At 50.9% G+C, this 21,383-nt stretch overlaps 1 non-coding gene across 1 annotated transcript; it reads left to right on the top strand.

Annotated features, from left to right (window-relative positions):
- The first annotated feature begins 13,265 nt into the window (after positions 1 to 13,265).
- On the top strand, positions 13,266 to 13,337 carry TRNAD-AUC (transfer RNA aspartic acid (anticodon AUC)). Its single transcript has one exon. It is a non-coding gene; the product is annotated as a tRNA-Asp (tRNA).
- Positions 13,338 to 21,383: the final 8,046 nt, after the last annotated feature.

Below are 21,383 nucleotides of genomic sequence, written 5' to 3'. Positions count from 1 at the left end.
GTTTACATCTTTGTTTTGGTGAACTGCATCATTCTGTAGCTTCCTGTGAAAAATAAAAATGTTCTCACTGAAGGTTGTGATTGGATGTAGAATTCTCAGTTGGAGAACCTTTTCCCACAGACTTTTAAAGGTGTTGCTCTGTTGGCTTTTAACTTCCAGATTGCCATAGATACTTAATTCCAAATCATTTCAGTGAGACCTTTTATTTTTAGTGTGATCTTTTTCTACTCTCTGCAAGCTTTTTGAATCTTCTATTGATTCCTGCTGTTCTTAAATTTCACCATGATGTGCCCTTATGCAGGCACATGACCATCCAGTTAAAAAAAAAGGAAAGCACACCTCATTTCTTAGCCTCCTTTGCAGCTAGGAATAGCTTATATATAGAGGTAGATTTATTGTTTTCTGGAAAGCCTCCTTAAAAGGATGAGGTACCTTTCATTTTCTGCCTTATTCCTTCCTGCTGCCTCAATTGATGGAGACGTAATGGCTGGAGTCCTAGCAGCCACAGTGAACCATGCGGTGGCTTTGGGAACAGAAGTCACATTCTATGAAGCAACAAGATAGAAGTCTGAGTTTCTGACACGATGTAGTGACCACACTAGACCTGAGCTGATTCCCTCTGGGCTTTCTTTTACCTGAGAGAAAAATACATTTCAATGTTTTTAAGCTACTATTTCATGGACTTCTTGTTTAAAAAAAAAAAGCCAAAATTATTCCTAAATGATAAGATGGACAAAATAATGTATTTTCCTTCATGAAATCACTTTTAAAACACTTTCAAATAATACTCAATGCATGTAGGATCAAAGCATGTCATTCTTGCCCCTCAAAGTATATCTGAGTAAAACTGAGATGGGCCCTATGCAACTGAGTATCCCACATGCGACCAAAAACCAAATAATGAATTTGCGAGGAAGGCACGATAAAGAGAAAAGAAATTAGCAAAACTTGTGGTTTATTCTAAAAATGCTTAAAAATGAAAAATCAGAACAAAAATTTCAGATGCTACCAAACACAGGAGGTAGCAGGGTGGAGGTGATAAGGGGAGGAGGGGTGACAGGCAGTTTGGTTTTAGTCTGAGTTGGGGGTAAATATAGATACTGAACATTCATAGGTGTTACAGCAATGCAAGGGATTGCTGACAAAATTTTAAGGGGAAGCACTAGAAAAATTAAAATATAGGGTATAATTTTCAAGATATTAGAAAAAAATGGAATCAAATGAAGACAGCTCAGACAAAATTACCAAAAGGCAGAAAAATGTGTAAAAACCAAATCAGAAAGTATAATAAATCAAATATACACAGAGACATGCACACACAACATTGTTAGAATAACTTCAGACATATCTGTAATCACAATACTTGTGAATGAGTTAAATTCTTCTCAAGTAGGGTTTTTAAAAATCCAATTTCATGGAGTTTTCTACCAAGATACACATATAAAGCTAATGGAAAAATTGAAAATAAAAGGAAAGATGTAAAGATGTATGCCAGGGAAGGCTAATTAAATGGAAACAGAGGGGGCAGGTATAGCTCAGAGGTAGAGTGTGCTTAGCATGCACGAGGTCCTGGGTTCAATCCTCGGTACCTCCATTGAAAAAACAACAACTAATTACCTCCCCCACCAAAAAAGAAAACAAACAAACAAAAAATGGAAACAGAAAAAGCAATATGAACTACAAACAAAGAGAAATTTGTTATGTTGATAAAAGCAAGTCCCTATTAAGATGATATGTAATGATCATGAACCATTATGCACATAACAAAACACTTGAAAACACATAAAGCAAAAATTGATAGTACTACTGGGAGAAATAGATAAATACAATATCAGAGAGACTAACTTGCTTCTCAACGGATCAACAAGACAACCAAGTCAAGATACAGAGGTTACAAATAACATGATTAACAAGGTTGATGAAATATATAATGTATGATATATACTACACAAACAAATCCATTCCAAACATATATGAAACATTCACATAATTGCCCATGTGTTAGGTCACAAATTAAATATCAATATATTTTCAAAGATGACGCTCATACCTATTTGTCACATTCACAAATCATAATGCAATAAAATGAGAAATCATCAACAAAATGGTAGCAAATGTAAAATCTGTGCTAATGATGAAATCAGAGGGTCAATCACAATGGGATTTATACATCATGAGAATAAACACAAGAACACAATATATCAAAACACATGGAGTGTGGGTCTTCAGAAGATAATTTAAAGCCATAGATCCATGAATTAGAAAGCACCAAGTCTGAAAATAAATAACCTGAGGTTTCAACTCAAGAAATTAGATAAAGAGCAATAACGGAAAAACAAAGACAATAAACAAATGGAATTAATAAAGATGAAAGCTGAAGCCAACTGAACAGAAAACAAAATGCAGAGTTAATTTATGAGACCAAAAGCTTCTTTTTTAAAGGCCACTATAATAGACAATTCTTTTCTAAAACTGATGAAAAATAAGGATTGATAAAAATAAACAACAGTAGGAACTAAAAATGGATCTAATTACAACAAAAGGAAAATGGAAAAATAAATTATGATTTGGGAAAAATATTCACATTAAAATTTCCACTCCCAAACTCAGCTTTTCATGTCTACAAGTGTACTATAAATACATTAATAAAGTGGTTACTTTACTAGTAAAATTTAATGGTCCACTTTAACGTCCCTTACTTACGTATCTTCAGACTTGAAAAGGATGTCATTGTATTTTGTATGTATTGCAAAGTTTTCATTCTTCTTCTGTTAAAGATCTTCCCTCTCTCCATCGTTTCATCCAATCTGAAAAAAAAAATCACATGTCAACTGGCACCTCTTAGGCTGGCCCTCCTCTGCTGCTCAGTGCCACATCCCAAGGGCCTCACACTGTGGATGGTGGCTGTATTCATGCTAGACTCTTTAGGTTGTAAGAGACAGAAACTGACTTAGGAACAAAAGGTCTTTGTCAAGTGACATTTGAGTTAGACTGAGAACAAATCTGTCAGGGCCCAGGCAGAAGTGGTCTTGAATCTCTCTCTGCATCTCCAAGTCCTCACCAATCTTCTCCTTCCACCAATGGTCTTCTTTCCCACATCTCACTAGTCTCTGGTTCAAAACCATAAGAGAGGGTATACCTCACTCCTCATATCAGACCTTCACAGGTCACTGTCCCTTCCACTGCAGGCTTGCCCTGAGGCTGGGTGCCCACTGCTGGTCCAGTCAGGCGGGACCAGAGTTCCCCTGGCAGAGAGCAGGCGTGCAGGCAGCAGGGGCTCTGCTCTGGCCAGTTCTCCACAGAAGAGGGCATGCAGGTGTCTGGCAAGACTGACGTGCCTGGAGTAGGCTGACAGGCTTCCCTGGGAGCACGACCTCAGCCTCCCTGGCAGGTCGCTCAGAGGATCTTTGTCTCTGCCTCCCTTGCTTGATTCCAGCCTTGGCTGTCCCCTCCCAGCCCCTGGGAGAGGGACATGAGCTCTGACCTTCTCAGAATGTGAGCACCATGTCAGTGGGCCTTCGTGTGCTGAAAGCCTACCCTCCAATGTGGAGGCATTTAGCAGGTGGGCCTCTGGGAGGTGATAAGGTCATGAGGGTGGAGCCCTCGTGAGTGGGATTAGTGCCCTCGCAAGGAGGGACACGAGAGCTTGCTCTCCATCTCTCTGCTCTTGCTGTGGGAGGACGTAACGAGAAGACAGCCATGAACCAGGGAGCAGGCCTTCACCAGACACTGGATCTGCCGCACCTTGGTCTTGGACTTCCCAGTCTCCAGAACTGTGAGAATTAACTGTTTGTTGTCTAAGTCAGCCAGTCTAGGGTCTGGTTAGACTGATAGCCACTCAAAGCAAGACGCCTACACAAATGACAATGACAAGGGTTCTATGGGAAATGTGCCCGAGGAGCAAAGGAAGCCAGGGGAGCAGGATCCAGGCGGATGGGCAAGGCCAGGACAGGTGACACATAAACTATGTTCACAAAGTTATGTAGGTCTGTCTGCGTTTGTCAATTAATTTGTTGACTTGTGTCCCATCTCATTCTAGAAAGGTCTTGAAGGTGGAGAAGTCCTTGGGTTTGTGCCTGTGGCTCCACTGTTAATTACAGATCGCAGTGCACGGTGTCCCCCAGTGCACACTGCGGAGTGTTGAGTGTCCGAGTGGCCCTTTCCTGCCGTCTTCCTCCTGCTGTTTCCTCTGCCTCCTGCTCTCTCCCTTCCTGGGTCCCACGGCTCCCTCCCTGGCAAGCAGGTGGCTCTCCTGACACACATTAATGCCTGCAAGCGGAGCCACGCATAGCAAGAAGGGGGATGTTTGGCGAGAACGTTATTCCAGAACACATACTCAGGATCTTTGAAAATCCTCGAATGCCTTCCAGCTTCGATGACTCAGATGGAAGGTCTGAGGGAAACAACGGGTGAGTGGCATTCAGAGTAAATTATTAACGTTAAGGACCTCTTTATTAGACAGTCGTACACAAAGGAATTTTATTTCAGATCCTCTGACACATGACAAATGGCTGCTTCGGATGAGAAGTAAACTGCGTCGTCTGGCAAGCGGCACCAAGGGCTGTATCAGCTGGGGGAAGAAAATCCAATTTGCTTTTAAATGCCATTTACAGACTGTTTCTTTCATACTAACAACCCAAGTTGAGAATATAAAGTTGAGACGTTAAGAAACTTTTGACAGACTCTGTCAAGGCAAGGAGCCTTCCTCAGCCTGGGCTGGGGCACGGTGGGGAGTGCGGGCACAGAGCAGCCCTGTTTTTTATGCATCTTCTTTTTCTCTGATATGCCGGGGGTTTGTGGAATAAACAACTTTGCCAGCCAGTGAGCAGAACATAAAATCCGCTGAATTACATCCTACTTAGGAGCTTCCAAAAGGCGGCTTTGAAACAAATTCCGGAGGATAAGTAAACTAGGAGATAGTGGAGCTAATATGTGTACACACACATCGTCAACAAAGCCCGTCTTCTGTTTCAATAGTCAGGGCCGGGAAGAGAAATGGAATTCATAGTCAATGGCCCATTGTTCTGCTGGTTCTTTTCCTCCCACCCCCACAGCCCCTGCTGGAGCTGCGGAGGATGGCTGGTTAGTTTCCAGTTCCCAGGCTGGGTGAGGGGTTGGTGTAGAGGGGTGCCATATTGGATGATGGGCACCTGGATGGAGTTGGGAGCGAGGCTGGATGTTCAAGGACCTGAAAGTCAATGGCCAAGACACATGCAGGTGCTCTGAAGCCTAGAAGGGCTGATGGGGTCAGTGGACACACAGCAATGAGGAAGCACAGGTTTTCTTGGGAGTGGGTTCTGGTGGAGGTGGACATGAGGGAGAGATGAATGGAACAGAGACCTAGGGACAATGGACCAGGGTACACACAGACTCCTGAAGTCAGGGCAGGCAGTCCCGACAATTGCTCTAAGATAGCAGTGCCAGGGAGACCAGACCAGGAGCTCATGCCCATCTCAGCCTCAAAGGCTCTACCTGAATTCTGTCGCTGGTAAGACTCATGCCAGTGGAGGATATACTTAGCTTGGGCTCTGCAAATGGAAGCAGATCTAAAACAATAAAGAGATAGTGGCTTGTGAATTGTGACTTGAGATTGGAGTCAGGGCAGATCATCATGGCGGGCGGGAGAGGAAGTGGTCAGAGATCGAGCCCCCCAGTGTCAGGGAGAATGGGCGGTCCAAAACGTGAGCGCTGTGAAATGTGTCTTGCTACACCAGTGCGAGGGAGTCTAAGGACCTGTTACTATGGTTGCTATGAAATGTCCCCACTTTTCACTGGAACTACTTGCAAATCTGAGCCTCCACTTTTCTCAAGGCTGCCTAGTAAATATTGCGGGATTGGTGGATTGGAAGAGGAGTCAGTGAACAGGAAAGATGGCACCCAAACCTGCCCAGGGGACCCCCATGCGAGTCTCTGTAGCACAGGCTCAGGGAGTAGCCCTCAGGTCCCTTCCTGAGCTCCCTTCTGCTCTCTAGGCTACTGTGGCTGAAGAGTCAACTTGGATCAGGGTCTGCCTCTCCCACAGGCCAGGCAGTGTTCTAGGTCCTGGAGAGACAAACTGACACAGTGTGGCTCTGGTGGGGCTCATATTCCTGTGGCGGAGACAGATGGCCAACAATATCACGCCTTGGACCTTGGGCCACACCAGGGGCAACAAGCGGGCCCACGGGGACAGACACTGGTGATTAGCAGACTTTGGTTCGCATCCTGGATCCATTACGAGCCCTGGGGAAACCCTGCGGCTTCCTGAGGCCTGGTAGCCTTGTCTGCTGACTTGAAGGCTCAACCAGAATGATCTAATGTGTCCTCCCAGCTCTGACATTTCTGCCTTTTCCAATTTACATTCTATTTTGCCTACTTCTTTATTTACTTATTTCTGCTTCTCTTCATCCCCCAAGCAATTTGAAGCTGCTGTCTACCTCCAGCATCCTTTCTTCCACAGCACACACGGGGTCTCCCGGTTTCACAGCGGGACTGGCGTTCGGCAGAAGAGGAGATGAGAGATGAGGGCCTTCGGCCGGCCCCCCTCCAGGCCAGATCTTGTCCTCCCTGCCCAGAGCCCCTGTGCTTGTCAAGCAGCGTTGCTGGTTCCAGCCCCCAGCTCACAGCTTCTCAGGTCCTAACCCTGACCTCCCTTGACCTTTGACCCTGTGCATCCAAATGTACTTGTGTCCTCAGGCATGACTTGTTCTTGGTTGGCCTTTGTGGCCCGTGTACCTGTGTAATGGCAACTCCTCTGCTTATTGTAGATAGTAATAATAATAGTGGAGATAATCAAAATAATGTTGGAGAGCTAATAACATTGGCGAGGACAATAGAATTAGAGTAATAGTATTAGCGATAATGCTACTGGAGGTAGTACTGGCGATAAGAATGATAATGTTGGCGAATAAAATAATACTAGAGAATGTAATATAACACGACATAAAATGCCCCGCCCAGATGCGCCGTGGTGGACTACTCCTGGGGAGCCCCCGTGTCTGCTGATACCCAACAATCCCCGGGCAGGAAGTGGTGGGACACGGAGCGGAGAGCTGGGTCGTATTGCAGAAGCTGGGCTGGAGGGTATGAGAACCGGGATAAGACCTCAAGGCTTAGAGCCGCAGGGCCAGCACGGCCTGTCCCCACATCGGTGCTAAACTGCTGAGCCATGAAGCACCCGGACCCCAGCCCCCCCTCCTCGTGGCCTTGGTCCTTCCCAGTTCCGGTCGGTGAACATTTGTGGATCTCTCTGTGGCAGCCATTGAGGCTTGGGAACAGTGATGGAGACGACACGGGTTTCCTTCTGCCGTCGTCTCGCCCAGATCCTGGGCTCTCTGGAAATTGCACGGCGTGGTGACAAGGCGTTGGATGTGATTTGGAGAAACGTGCTGAGAAAGCAGAGGCCTGCAGAGAGCATTCTGAACCTCATTCCCGTCCCTCAAGGGCCCCAGAGCCACCGGAGAGGCCCTTGGTTGCAGCTGGTTGCTGCAGCTTCACGTGTCCTCCCGCAGGGTCCTGCCTGGGTGCTTTGGACCTGGGGATGCAGGCTCTGCTTCTGCAGTGATGGAAGTGGAGGGGTCTTCCACAAAGGAAGAAAAGGCACTGGGGACAAGCCCGTCGCCTCTGGAGACCTGGCCTGGTTAGAGGGTGAGTTGGCCTCTGCTTACAGGCTGATCCTTAATTTCAAGCCTTCCCAGCGTTCCCTTCATCTCCTGTTAATTAAGAGATATTTGTGTGATGGCTTCAAGTTGTATCTCCAACAGGATCTTTAGCTCTTAGAGGGGGATACCACATCCTTTTATCTTTCCTGATTCTTACCAATTATCCCCAAACCATTGAATATAATGACACCAAAATATTATAATGACCCAAACATTATTATTGTAATAAAGGACTTTCAAAAGGGAAAAAAAAATCAAACAGCCCCGCCCACTACAATTATTGCCAAGGACTTTCATTTTTCTAGGTTGTCATTTGCTTTTGGCCCTCACTCAGGCTTACCCGCTGTAGTGGAATCAAGTTTTATGTTCTTCTGTTTGAAATATCCTTGAAACGTTGTGTCCAGAGCATTTTCCATGTTGTCTCAGGATGGTCACCACTGGGCTTCTCTCCACACTGTCCTCCCCCGAGCAAAGCCCAGCATCCCTGGACAAGAAAGTTGATGGGGATGGGTGAACAGAAATCATCCAGCAGACTTTTGAAAGAAGCAGGCGTGGGTGCTGCCCTGGGTCTCCCCACTCCCTACCCCGCTTCCTCCCTGTCTCTCCCCACAACAGGCTGCTGTTTGGTTAAACATGTTTCTGCTTTGGCTGTTTCTTCCTGCACGCTAAGGCTTGGGAAATGACTACATGGCAAACTATTGAGCAGAGCCTGAAATCCATGCATTACAGCCTACTTAGGAGTTTCCAAAAGGGGCTTTGAGATAGATTCTGGGGGATAAGCGAGATAAAAAAATACAGCAGGTAATATGTGTACACACACAGAGCGAACAAAGCCTCACAGACTTGTTATTGGGGAAGGTGGGGGCAATGCATTTTATCAGCTGGGGCTGGAACAACCTGCCCTGCCCTCCCGGCCTGGAGTCGGGGAAGATGCTCAGGGATGGAGCTGCCGGCCCAGGCCTCCTCCAGGGTGCGATGCTTCCAGACCTGGTTTGGGTGTTGGCTGGTATCAATTCTTAGAAGCCTGTGGCCATGTTGCTGAAAATGAGCTCCCTGGGGCTGTGGGAGCTGGGCCTCACCTGTAAGGGGACCTCCGTGGTGTAAGGCCTGAGATTAAGGTCTGACACCATGTGATGCTGCATTGACAGCTGGTGGAATTGAGAGCCCCCTCCCCTGTGGCCAGAATGCCCTGATGCGTGTTGCCTTCTGCACTCTGCTCCCACAGACGTCTCCCCACCCGAACAACCCTCACCCAGGGGCTCCCTGCACTGTTTCTGCTTACTCCTGTGAGCGGGTTTCAGTTCCCGGTCAGCCTCAGAATTATTCAGTCAAGCCAGTCACATCTTCCCCTGGGAACCAGAGGTCACCTCCCCCTCTTGCTACCACAGCCTGACTGTTCACTCCGTTCCTGAGTGCACCCCCCCCACGTGGCTCTGCGTGGTGTGCCCTGCCTTCCCGCCACCCCAGGCTTTGAGCATCTGTGACTAGGAAACTGGGGTCCATCTCACCTGCCCAGGGTTGGGTGTTGTGTGCCCAGCCACCCCGTAACCCTGGGCTGGGGATTCCTCCCTCATCACCGGGGGAGCAGGACGGCATTGAAACAGCCACCGAGACGTCAAGGGTGGGGAGAGGTTCAGAGTCACACGCACGACAGACAGGCGCGAGGACCTGCTGGGCCTCCCTTTCCCCACCTCCCCATCAAGGGTAACACTTTTGGTCCTCCTTACGGGGCTGCCCATGTACCAGGGGGCGGCTCACAGCTGTCCTGCCATGGGACTGGGGCAGGAGGCGTGGGGATCGCGGAGAAATGACAGGTGCTTGTGCGCGTACAGTCTGGTCGTCCTCACTCACCTCGCACGGTTGGGCTCCCTTCTCTCGAAGCGCCCTCTCTTTATTGTCATTGTTTATCTTTTTTCCACTGGAAGCAGCTAGAGACATTGTGTAAGTGTCTCTGTCAAGCCTCCCAGCTTCTCCATCGAGGAGTCGATGATCTGTAAACAAGGCTTCCGTGCACAGGGGAGCACGCCCATTTAAAGGCACCTTAGGGGGAACCTTTTTACAATGAGAATTATTGCCCCTTAATGTCTCTATTTGGGAAGCTGGAATTTCGCTTAGCAAGTCACTTTAAAATGGAGCCCTTGTGTCCCGGGCCAACCCGACCAGGAGCAGGGGAGTGAGACTTTTCCAAGTGCTGTGAGGAGGTCCCGGCCATGGATGCGGCCAGGGAGGCTTGCTTCAGTTAGGAAGCTGGCTTTCAAGGACTCAGAGGTTAATGAAAGGTGATGCTGGGAAGATGGTGTGATATGTTGATGTGTTGGAAAGAGCTCAGCCTCTGTCTCTTTCTAAGTATGTGACCGTGGACAGGTTTCTTCAGTCTTCCCAGCTGTAAAATGGGTATAGCAATTCCTCCTTACTTGTGCCATGAACGTGAAGTGAGAAACCGTATGTGTCAGGCATGAGATCTGCCAACACAGGATACAGTTTGGGCTCTGAGGTCACTGTCTTTTCATCTCTTTTCTCCCCGACAGAGCGCCCAGGGAAGGATTGGTTAGTTTTGCCTCTGTGCTGCTTTTCCAGACTCATCTGGGGACTCTTACACAAGCCTGCCAGTATCCTTGAAGCTGGAGGCTGCAGTGGGAGTGCCTTGTTCTTGTAAAAATCCTTCCTGGGCTGAGTGCAAAGCAGTCACGAAGGACCCCACTTCCAGGAAGTCCTCTCTGATTGATCTCTCCTTTGTCCTGATGGTGCCATGGACTTTCTTTTTAATCCTTACCCTCCTCCTGATTTCTTTCCTCTGCCTTCTAGTGCAGTTTCTCCTCTGTCCTCCATTTGCTTCTTCTTCCTTCTACACCACTGCCTTCTTTCTCTTGGGCTACCCCTCCTTTCTGCCCTCCTTCCTTCCTTCCTGCTTCCCACCCCCACCCCTGCTTTTGTGTTCCCCTAGTTCTGCCCTGAACCCCTTAATCTGTGTCACAAGTTGGGAAGGCACTCGGTGGCCTCTCCCGCTGTGCCTCCCCCGAGCGTCACCACGCGGAATTGCCTGTGGTCCTGTCCCATTTTGCCCTTCTGGGTTCAGGATCTGCACAAATGAACCCCTGGCCCCAGCCTGGGGGCCCAGGGTACCAAGATCTGGAGTGTCATCTTCCAGCCCAGCCCGGCGCCCCCTGGAAATAAGCTCCTGTCTTGCCCAAATGACAGAAATAAAAGAAATCACGGAGTCGGGGGCTGCACCGGCAGGCCCTGTGGTACCGAGTGAGACTTTGCACCCGCCCGCTCACCAGCTACCGCGAGCTGGGCTAATTAGAGGGGCCTGCAGTCCCCGTGGTAATTTGCTTAAATGGAAGAAGTTGATTTTCTCTCCTTTTTCGGTTCTTAGGAATTCCAGTTTTAGGCTCTGACAGTCTCTAACCACCACTCCCTTCAGCCCTCTGGGGAAGTGTTTGCTATGGAAATATGCAATTAATATTGTAGCGATCATAATTGCTAATTATTAAAACAATGCTACCCCCTTTTCCTGGCCTAGTTTCATGTTTAAAACCATTTAAATAACAGGGAGGAAGAAAAAAAAAAGAAAAAAAGTTAAACACCAGTGCTGAACTTGTGCAAAAGCCAAATGAGAGGATCCCTGGGCTGCCCGGATCTGTCCTGGCTCCTGGAAGGGCAGCGTTCTCCAAAGCCCATCATTTTGGCCCCTCAGGACCCATGTGCTAGATACAAGTGAGGTACAAGGTGCATTTGGTCACTGGCATCCCATTTTCGCAGTGACACAGACCTCCTTCCTTCTCGTTCTGACTGACTTCCAAAAGGGCCCCTGACCGCAGGGATTCACAGTGCCCTGCCTCCAGCCCAGCTTGTCCCCAGCTCGCGTCCTCAGAGCCAGGGCAAGAATTGTCTGGGAAGGAACAGCTCAGTGGACTGGGTGCCTGGTGACTCCAACGGTGGAGTGGAGGAATGTGTCTCTAACGCATAATTACAGCCGTTTCGATTGGTTCTTTTGACAAGACTTTAAAGCATCAGTAACACACGCTGCCCGGTCCGCACCCTAAAGCACAGTGCGCTCGACATCATCCCACAACGAGAACCTTTCAGCTCTCTCCTCCCTCCCCACCTGCGGGGCCCAGTCCTAACACTAGCGTGGCCTTTGAGCGCTCGTGGTCCAGGCTCAGTCCGTCTGTCCAGGCTTCTCCGGCACTGCTCCCCACCCCAGCCTGTCTGGCCACGCCCCACACACTCCCCACATGTCACGCCTCTGTGCTATGTAGAATGTCCTTCTCTGCTTGACTCGGCAAAATCAACTTCATCCTTAAAGATCCCCCTTCAATGTCCGTCCATCCCAGGACATCACTCTCTTCTTAGAAGGACTCCCCTGTCCTCTGAACGCTCCTAGCAAATATCTTGTCCCCTGTAGGGCCTTTTACATGCTGCTTGTACTTACTCCATTTCCATATATATTTTGTAGTTAGACTAAATCCTAAACTTCTTGGGGATGCTAATTTGTACTTACTGACCTTGTTTCTCCAGGCCCTGTTAGATATATGTTTTGTAGACAGCAGGAGCTCAATAATGATTAGGAAAAAAAAATGGATAAAACCAAAGTAATATTTCAAAGAAAAAAATACACATGCTCACTGCACTAGTGTCCTGGGACTGCTGCAACAAAGCACCACAAAACAATAGAAATTTATTTTTTCATGTTCTGGAGGCTGGAAGTCCAAAATCAAGGTGCTGATAGGGCCATGCCTCTCCTGAAGACTCTAGGGGAGGCTCCTCCCCTGCCTCTTCCAGGTCCTGGTGGTTCCGGGCAATGCTTGGCAATCCTCTAATCTCTGTCTCCATCATCACAGGGCTTTCTCGCTGTGTGTGTGTCTCTGTGTCCCTGTTCCCCCTCTTCTTGTCAGGGCACAAGCCATCTTAACTTGATGACACCTGCGAAGTCCCTATTTCCAAATAAGATCACATTCTGAAGTTTCAGGTGGACGTGGATGTTGGCGGGACCACCCTTCAGCACTATACGGTCACTAGCAGGATAACGGAGATGGATAAAAGGGCTTCACCCTTTTTAAACTGGAGAATCTTGGAAAATGGTGGAGCCATAGACCACGAAATGGAAAGAACACGGGACCTTCTGCTTTTTGTCCTGTGACAGGTGCAAGTATTCATCCAGAAGCCGGAGTTATAACGGGATAGAAATAATGGAGATAATAACCTGACAGTTTCCAACTAGTTATCAATTAGTTAGAGTGGAAGATCTTAGCAGAATCCAAGCTTTGGACTTTACTCAATAAAATATTTTTTTTTTCAATAAAACACACATCTCCTCCTTAAAATATTCACTACACTTAGAAGGATGTTAAGTCACAAGGATACATCAAACAGGAGAGGAGACAAGAGTGCACAGAGGGCTTTAATGATATTTGTGGGGGATAAAAAGGAGGATGGGGCATGTGTTTCAGAAACTGGAGTGGAAGGTGTTATGACTTCACAGTCTGCAGAGGAGAAGGTCTGGGAGAAGTGAGTCTGTCCCAAAGGACCCTGGAGGGGCCCACGCAGAGGTCCTGGTTATCCCAAAAGCTGAGAACGAGGTGCGAGGCTGCAAACAGGGGACTGGTGGAAAGTCTGTTTGGGGGGGGTGTAGCTCAGTGGTAAAGCACACGCTTATCATGCGTGAGATCCTGGGTTCCATCACCAGTACCTCCATTAAAAAAAGAAAAAGTCTGTTTAAAAATAATTGGAATCCTTGGGGTGCCGTGCCTCCCCTCCCTGGGCAACAAGACATCCCTCTCTGTTCCCATCAGCTCCCTTTTGTAGAAGTGTTTTATTTTCTGGATGAAATAGTCTCCACACTTGAGCCCAGACCATTGGAGGGTGGTGTGACCCACAGCTGAATACAGGGGGGTTCTGTGAGAGACCTCGCACCGGACCTTGGCTCTCCCCCTCACCCCCACATTTGCCCGAATCACATCCATGTTGGGTGCTCGTGGAAACGGCCTGGGTGTGTGGGAGAAGCCCTGAGTTTAACATGACTGTCACCCAACGCCGTGTTCACTAGGTCTGCCAGTCAGCCTCCCCCAGCCTTCATTTTCTCATCTGAAAAGTGAGACCATTTAATGCCTGCCCTGTAGGACTGGGGGCGTGGTACATGAGAGCACCTGGTCCGATGCGAGGGCTGTAAGCTGTAGAAGGTGCACAGAGGTGGGGCAGAGTGGGACTAGATCGGAGATGCTGAGCACAGAGTCTGCATTTCCCAAGTTGTGGCCCTGCCTCCAGTTTGCCAGGCAGTGTCTGTCCCACCCCATCATGTCACCAGCTCGGGAACCTTCCTTTTTGATGATGCATTCTCAGCTTCATTCACTCATAGGACAAATAGAGTTTGCATGTCTGTCGTGTGTCAGGCACTGTGCTGGGTGCTGAGGATGACATGGGGGTGAAACACACAGCACTTGCCCTCAGGGGGCTTACAGTCCACAGGAGCGCAGACGGAACCAAATAACCAAAAAACCAAAGAACAATGGCAGTGATTGTGACGCTTACAAGGGAGAGGCAGGAGGTCCTAGGAGAGTGTGCAGGAGGAGGAGTCTGATCTGTTCTGGGGCTCAGAGAAGGCTTCCCCCAGGGACACAGACCAGAGCTGCGATGTGCAGGGTGAAAGTTTAGGGACCGCCCAGGGGGCGAGGGAGGTGGGCAGGGGAACTGGGGTCTGGACAGAGCTGGAGTGGGAGGAGCTAAAGGATGCTGGGTGGGGCTGGGCTGCACTGAGCCAGGGTCCACGGTGCATGAGGAGGCTGGAGGGGGGCAGGATCAGGCCAACCAGGATTTTGGCCTTTATCTTAAGAGCCCTGGGATCCGTTGAAGGATTTTGAGCAGGCACGATGAGATCCACTTTGCCTCCTGCGAGTTCACTGTGGCTGAAGCAAAGACGGAGCTCACCGCCCTCTCTGGCTTCTCCCTGGGACCAGTGGGGCAGCTGCCCTTGATCTGGGTCCAGTTCTACACTTATCCTTGTCCCCTGTCTCAAATGCTTTAGCCACAGTTGTTATTTTTGGAGGTCCTCGCAGACAAGCCTAGCTCTTCATTTACCCTTGATGGGAGCACGACCCCGTGCGACCGGGAAGGTCACTGCTTCATCCGCTCTTGCTGCTGGAGGCACCGACATGGAGCAGCGAGGTCCGGAGGACACCGGGGAGGTCAGTGCAGCTGATGACACATCCTTTCAGGTCCTCTTCCTTGTATTTGAGGTGACATAGTGGTGGGAAAGAATCCAGGCTTTAGACATGGGGGTTCAAATCTTCCCTTGGCCATGTGGTGACCATGTGATCGGGACAGGTGACGTGCTGTGGAGGAGACTGAAGGGTAAGCTTCAGAGGCACTTGAAACCGGACATAGAAGATGACACAGATGAAGGCAGAACCTGGCAATCATGCATGATTTCAGAAAAGCTGAATGACTTCACAGCTGCCAGCATGTGGAGATTTAAGCCAGGGCTTTGCCATCGCTGGTGCCGGCACAGTGGGTGGGAGGCCGAGGGTCCTGGCCCAGCCCGACAAGGCATCTCAGCATCCCGGAAGTCCTCCTCCGAGGAGCCCAGGCTTGCAGAGGCTTAGACATGGGGGAAGGTTCATGTTGGAGGTGGTTGGCAAGCCAGGTTTTGGGGAGAGTGGTTGACTGGTGGCAGGAACCCGGAGGCTGGTCATGATGAGTGTGGTCTGGAGAGGCGGGACAGAAGCTGGATGAGGGGCCCCAGGCACCAGGCCAGGCTCTAGTTGAGCAGGGATGGGGGAACACAAACCGTCTGTGCTGCTCTGACTGGAGGAGGCCAGGCACAGGCTGGGGACCCTGCCACCCGTGGGCCCCAGCAAATGCCTGGCTTCAGCAGGATGGTGGACTCCAGGCCTCTGCGGGCTGATGGGACCAGTCACTAGCCTTTTGCCAGAGCTGTGGAGGGGCTCAGTGTCCAGCCTGGGAGGGGCTGGGGGAGGCAGGGGCCCCTGGAGCGCTGGTGTGTGACTGCCTTTGCTGACCGTCTGCCCTGCTGGGATATTAGCCACAACCCCTGGCTGGGGATGCGCGGGGTGCTGCTCAGCCTGGGGAGCGGGCGTGTGGCGTTCTGTCCTCGCGGGCTCTGACCCTGCGCGGCATGGATTGGGCTCTTTCTGCTTCTGGATGACATCGGGGGATGGAAAGTGACCCCTGTCTTTGCTACCTTCGCTGAACCTGAATTCACAAACCCAAGGCTCGGGGTTTGTTTTCTACAAAGCTGCCCTTCGACGAGTAACAGACGCCTGTTAATGTCCCCTCCTGGAACCAAGGGTCCATTTTCTCCCGCACATAAAAGGAAATGAAATGTGCGGAGCTCCAATAAAACATGAAAGGCTTAGGTGTAAGCCGGGAAGCCGGGCTTTGAATGGGATCCGGTGGCCTCAGCTGGTTAGAGGGGTGTCTATTATATGTCAGCAATTAGAAATCGGTTTCTATTAACTGGCCGACTTTGTTCGCAGCTATCAGTGAAACGGACCACTTTCTCGGGGATATCGGCCAACCCTGCAAGCCCTGGAGTCAGTGCCAGGTGTCGTAGGTCTTACATCTACATGTTGAATCTGTTCACGGTTTTTGCAGGGATCCTGGGGCCTTAGTTAAATGCTGATATCATATGGTGTCAGGCATCATTCATTCATTCATTCAGCCATGCGTGCTTACAAATACTACATGGGAATGTGTGTGTAGATGAAAACGGCGAACTGAGTTAACGTAAGGAAGTAGATAATCATTGTCACTCATGTGGCTCTGACAAATATCATGGGAGTTTGAAACAGGAGGATTTTTCTGGGGGCCTCCCTGGAGGAGGAGACACCTGAGCTGGACACTGGGAGATGGGCAGAGATGGAGTGAGGCATGCAGGGTCAGAAAATGATCAGCTGAAGGATGGATCCAGCCTAGGGGACAATGAGGTGACAGTGATCTGGCTGAAGTGGCAAATGAGGGAGGGAGAGGAAGAAAGGTTTGGGGGGGGGCAGAGAAAGTCCAAAGATCCACACACCTGTTCTCTTCTGCTTATTCTGCTGGCCACCCCACTTGAAGATGGCCAAGCGATGGATTCTGTGGGGTCCACACTGGGGCCTTTGGAATCCTTTTGGAAGGCAGCCCTGTCTGCAGGCCGCCAGGAGCTCTGGCATCCTGGCTGTGCCCTTGCAGAGCCAGAGCAAGGCATGGGAGCTGCAGGGGCCTGACATCACCTCAGCCCGGGAAGAACACCTCCATGGCAGAGTGGCTGTATCCAGGCTGGAGCTGGGAGAGCCGCTCTTGTGTGGAGGCACTTGTCACGATGGCTTGACCCTGGGACCAGAGGAAAAATCCCAGTTGTCCTTGACTCATCTGCCTTCGTCCTGTAGAATAGTGAGCAGCAAAGAGAGGGAAGTTCTTGCAGGGACTGAGAGCAGGGCTGCCTCATGCAGTTGCCCAGGTTGTCCACTATCCAATAGCAGAGCGGCCTTCCATGAGGAGCTGTGTGGGTGCAATCTCAGGATCCCTGCCCAGCCGGGAAGAGGCCTTCCTGGCCTGGGAGAGGAGGGCTCAGGCAGTCCCAGAGGACATGCCTCTTTTAGGGCCTACAGCTCCACGGGGCCACCTCCCCAGCTGCCCAGACACACCCTGTCCCCTCAGGTTCCTCTTGGTGGCTTTCAGAATCCAGTAGGGCAGGGGCAGCCTGTTCCAGGTTTTCCTGGGAGAAGACCTGTGGCTTTGACCTGGGTTAACTTTCTGGGACCCGTCTGCCTTCAGGTGAGAGAGCCCAGGCAGGGGAAGAGGCGGGTTTGGGGAGAACAGCAGATGGCCCAGCAAACTAGACAGTTAATCCAATCAAATTACGGCAGCAGATGTTTGAAGATGTTTGTATTCAAATTCAAACTGTTAGGTCTCTTGGAAGAGCCAACGAGAATGGGGAAGTGCGGTCTCCCTCTTAATTAAAGCAAAACAAGACTAAACACTCATTTTTAAAAATAAAGCCCTGGTACCAAGATGTCAGGGATCATCCACCAGCAACGGTAGAGACCGGGACCGCCTGCCGGGCGTCGGGGCCCGGCCCTCGGAAGAGGGGCTCGCTGCGGGAGCGGGGCAGCGGGGGAGGCTGGTCAGCTGCCCGGCAGGTGGGGGAAGGACGGGAGGGCGGTAATGATGTGCGGCCGGGGATGCCCACCAGCGATGGCCGGGCCTGCGTGCTGCACGGGGGTGGTGCGGCATCTTGAAGAGGGAGCATTATTGATGCCCTCGCCTCGGGGAGGGAAAGCCGATAATGGATGGCGGATGGGGGATGAGCTTTGTCATCAAACAAGGGGGCTGAAGGATGGTCTGCTGGAATGCTATCAGTCATGCCTTGATCAAGATGTAAGACTTTCAAGGTCTTCTGTCTTCTCCCTCCTTCTCTTCCTCCTGCTCCTCCCGCTGCCCCTCACCCTCCCAGCTCCCCTTCTTTCTTTTACCTTGACCTGTGCCCCCCTCTCCTGCCTCTTTTCTTCCCTTTCCTCTCATTTATTCGATCACAACCTGTCTTTCCTTGTGCCTCCGTTCCCGCTCCTTCCTTCCTCCCTCTCTTCCCTCCTCCTGTCCAGTATTTTGTCTAACTTAAGGCCCTTCTCTTTGCCACTCTCCAGTCCCACCTGACTCGAGTGTTATGTGGGTAAGGTTTTTATTTCAAACCCAACTACTTCAGTGATGCTTTTATTCTCTGTTGTCACCGCCATCTCGTGCCTCTCTCTTGCCCTACAGATGTCACTGAAAGGATCTTGGAAGTGATGGAGTGGGTTTAAGAAACTCACACTAACCTTTTGTATTCTTAGCAAATTCTCAGCCTCTCTGGATTCCAGAGGTCATGCCAACCTGGTTCCCAGCACAGCTCATGCTGGCCTTAGGCTGGCTCTCAGCTGCATGGGTCTCTGTCTTCAGACCCCTTGCCCTCTACTGCCGTGGACTGAGTATTCCCACCAAGTAACAGAGGTGCCAGGAGCCACAGCCATCCCTCCAGACTGGGGCTCGTCTGAGCAAAACTGGGACACTGTCATGTTGATTTACAAACCCCCTCCTCCTGGCCTGACTTTGCTCACTGTCCCCTACACCCAGTGCCCTCCTCTGGCCAGCACACCTCAGGTGACCCCAGGGCCTTTGATCTAATGCTTTCATCTTGCTGTTCACCCGCCCCGGGGAGTCAGCACTCGAGAACAGCTCAGTATTAGAATGAAGCTGCAACGGTGGAATTTCAGGTGTCATTGGGCAGATCTGAAAGGTATTATTTGGGACAGGAGATCTTCCTGGTGTCCTTGAAATCACAAAGTGTAGGGGACACAGTCAATATGTGGGGCTGATCTTTCTTTGTTTACAAATTAGACCTCGAGGCCTCTAGCTGTAGACATCCAGCATACAGCGCTCTGATCATAAGACAAAGACCCAACCCTGGTGTAATTCTCGAGGTGTGCACGGGGACGATACGCCGGGGACAATACGCCGGGGTCTGCGCCAGGCGCTGCGTGTCCTTCAGCACTTGCTTGTAGAGTCCTCAACAGCAGCCTGCTCCATGGGTCTCGCTGCCCAGTACTGGCTACAATCATCGAGTGCTTACTGTGCAGGCACTGTCTTGCGTGAATTACACACAGGCTCTGCTGTGATCCCCGCATGTCTCTGATATGAGTGATACTGATCTTTTGTGCTGATAAGGAAATTGAAGCCCGATGATGCTAGACAAGTTGCCCAAACCTGTCCCCCTTATTGAATAACAGAGCTGGAGGAAAACCCATGACCAGACTGACACAAAGACCGCAACTCTGACACCTCTCCCAAGTCAAAGGCCCCGCCTGCCTGGACAGGAGTGGCTCTGATGGGGAGAGCAGTGCCAGGCTGTGTGGGCAGCTGGGCCACTTCAACGCTGCGTGGTCAGGGGTGAGCTGGAGCTGGCTCAGATGACATCTCCTCCCAACTCCGCGTTCAGCCCACTGGTAACTTGCAGTTGGCCACGGTGCAGGTGTTGACGCCATGGAAACTGACAAGCACTACAAGCCAGGGCTCTGCTTCCCAGAAAGCCGGGACCAGCCCACCGCCGATTCTGACCCACCCTCGGGAAGGGTTGGGGCAGCAGCACGGATCTGTGTCCCAGCTTTGCAAAGTGGGGAGCAGGAGAGATGGAATGGTCCATTATTTCAGGAAATTCATTCAGCAGCAGGGGCCCGGTGTGGAGGTAGAGTCAGGGAGGTGGCAGAGGAGGCCCCGGGGGAACTGGCTTCAGAAAGGACAGGTGAGCCACATGGCGGCTAATGCCCGAGCCTACCGCCCGATGGAGCAGCTGCCCAGGCGTCCTGGCCCCGGCTTACACAGTCTGCATGGGAAGCAGCCGGGGCAGCTGGTGGTTACAGGATCAGTGAGGACGCGAGGGGCTGGAGGGTCAGATTTAGCCAAGGGAGGAGCTGACCTGACGGCCTCTTGCCCATGTCTCTCTGCCTCTGTACATCTGTCTTTCCAGAACTTTCTGGCTCTGAGCAGGCAGGTACTGAGCTTGTGTGGGCACCTGCTCTTCACTGTGTCCCATGTGGTAGGAGTGATGCCCAAGACGCCTCCTTCGAGGTGCCCACCTGTGCGGACTTTTGACGGTGGATAGGATGGTCTCACCAGGTGCAGCCCGTGCGGTCAGCAAGGAGGGTCACTGAGGGCTGGAGTCGTACTCACCCCAGCTGCATCCTTGCCCCTGAGATGCGCCCAGTCCCTGGTCCAGCAGTGTGAACCTCCTCTGAATTCCCAGAGCCCCCCACATCCTCCCCTGAAAAATCACCCGATACCCACTCACTCCTCCCACCTGTGACAGAAGGTCCTCAGCTGTGAGCCCCGGACCCCTGCATCCCTGCCACTGCACATCCTTATGGATTAAAAAAGTAAATGGTGAGGAGGGGTGCCCAGAGGAGGTGAGCCCTGCAGGAGGAGTGGAGGGTGAGGTGGCTCAGTGGGGCCCTGAGGAGAGCTGGGCCTGCTGGGGCGCTGTGAGGAACTCCAGCCAGAGTGAGATGCTTTCCCTGGGGAGTCAAGGGGGGAATCCCCTACAGGCCTGAGTCGGAGAGCAATGGGGTCAGATGGCCTGAGGCAGGCTCCTTCCGAGAGCTGCTGGTGCTGTCCTGCAGGTGGAGGCCTTGAGGGAGGGGACAGCTGGGGCCGTGACAGTGAAGGGTGTGGGGTGAGAGGAGTGGCAGGTCCAGGCAGGAGAATTCTTTGCTCCACAGCTGAGCAGCGGACTTCAATCAAGGCGGGAACAACTCCCCCAGTAAAAGACAGGCAGACCTGGCTTGGGGGATGAAGCTGTAATTTCACTCCAGGGGGCCTTGGAACCTGCAGGCCCTTCTCAGCCCCTTCTGGTGACATGTGGGCCACAAGACACCACCATGGTAGAAAGAATAATGGCCTCCAAAGATGTCCATGTCTTAATCCCCAGAACCCGTGACTATGTTTTCCTTACACGGCAAAAGGGGCTTTGTGATGCAATTAAGTTAAGTCTCTTTAGATGGGATATTATTCCGGATTATCTGGTGGGTGGGCCCAAATGCATTGCAAGGGTCCTTACCAGAGGAAGGCAGAGGGGCCAGAATTAGAGAGCACGGTGTGAGGAAGGACGCAGAGATGGGAGGGATGTGGCCAGGAGCTGAAAAATGCTGGCAACCTCTAGAAGCTGGAAGCAGCTCTCCCCTGGCATTTCCAGAAGGAGCCAGCCATGCCGATGTT

This window comes from Camelus dromedarius, chromosome 28 (genome assembly GCF_036321535.1).
Source record: "Camelus dromedarius isolate mCamDro1 chromosome 28, mCamDro1.pat, whole genome shotgun sequence".
Taxonomy (NCBI): domain Eukaryota; kingdom Metazoa; phylum Chordata; class Mammalia; order Artiodactyla; family Camelidae; genus Camelus; species Camelus dromedarius.
The sequence above is the reverse complement of the archived record's forward strand: the minus strand, read 5'-3'. Positions and strand labels throughout refer to the sequence as shown.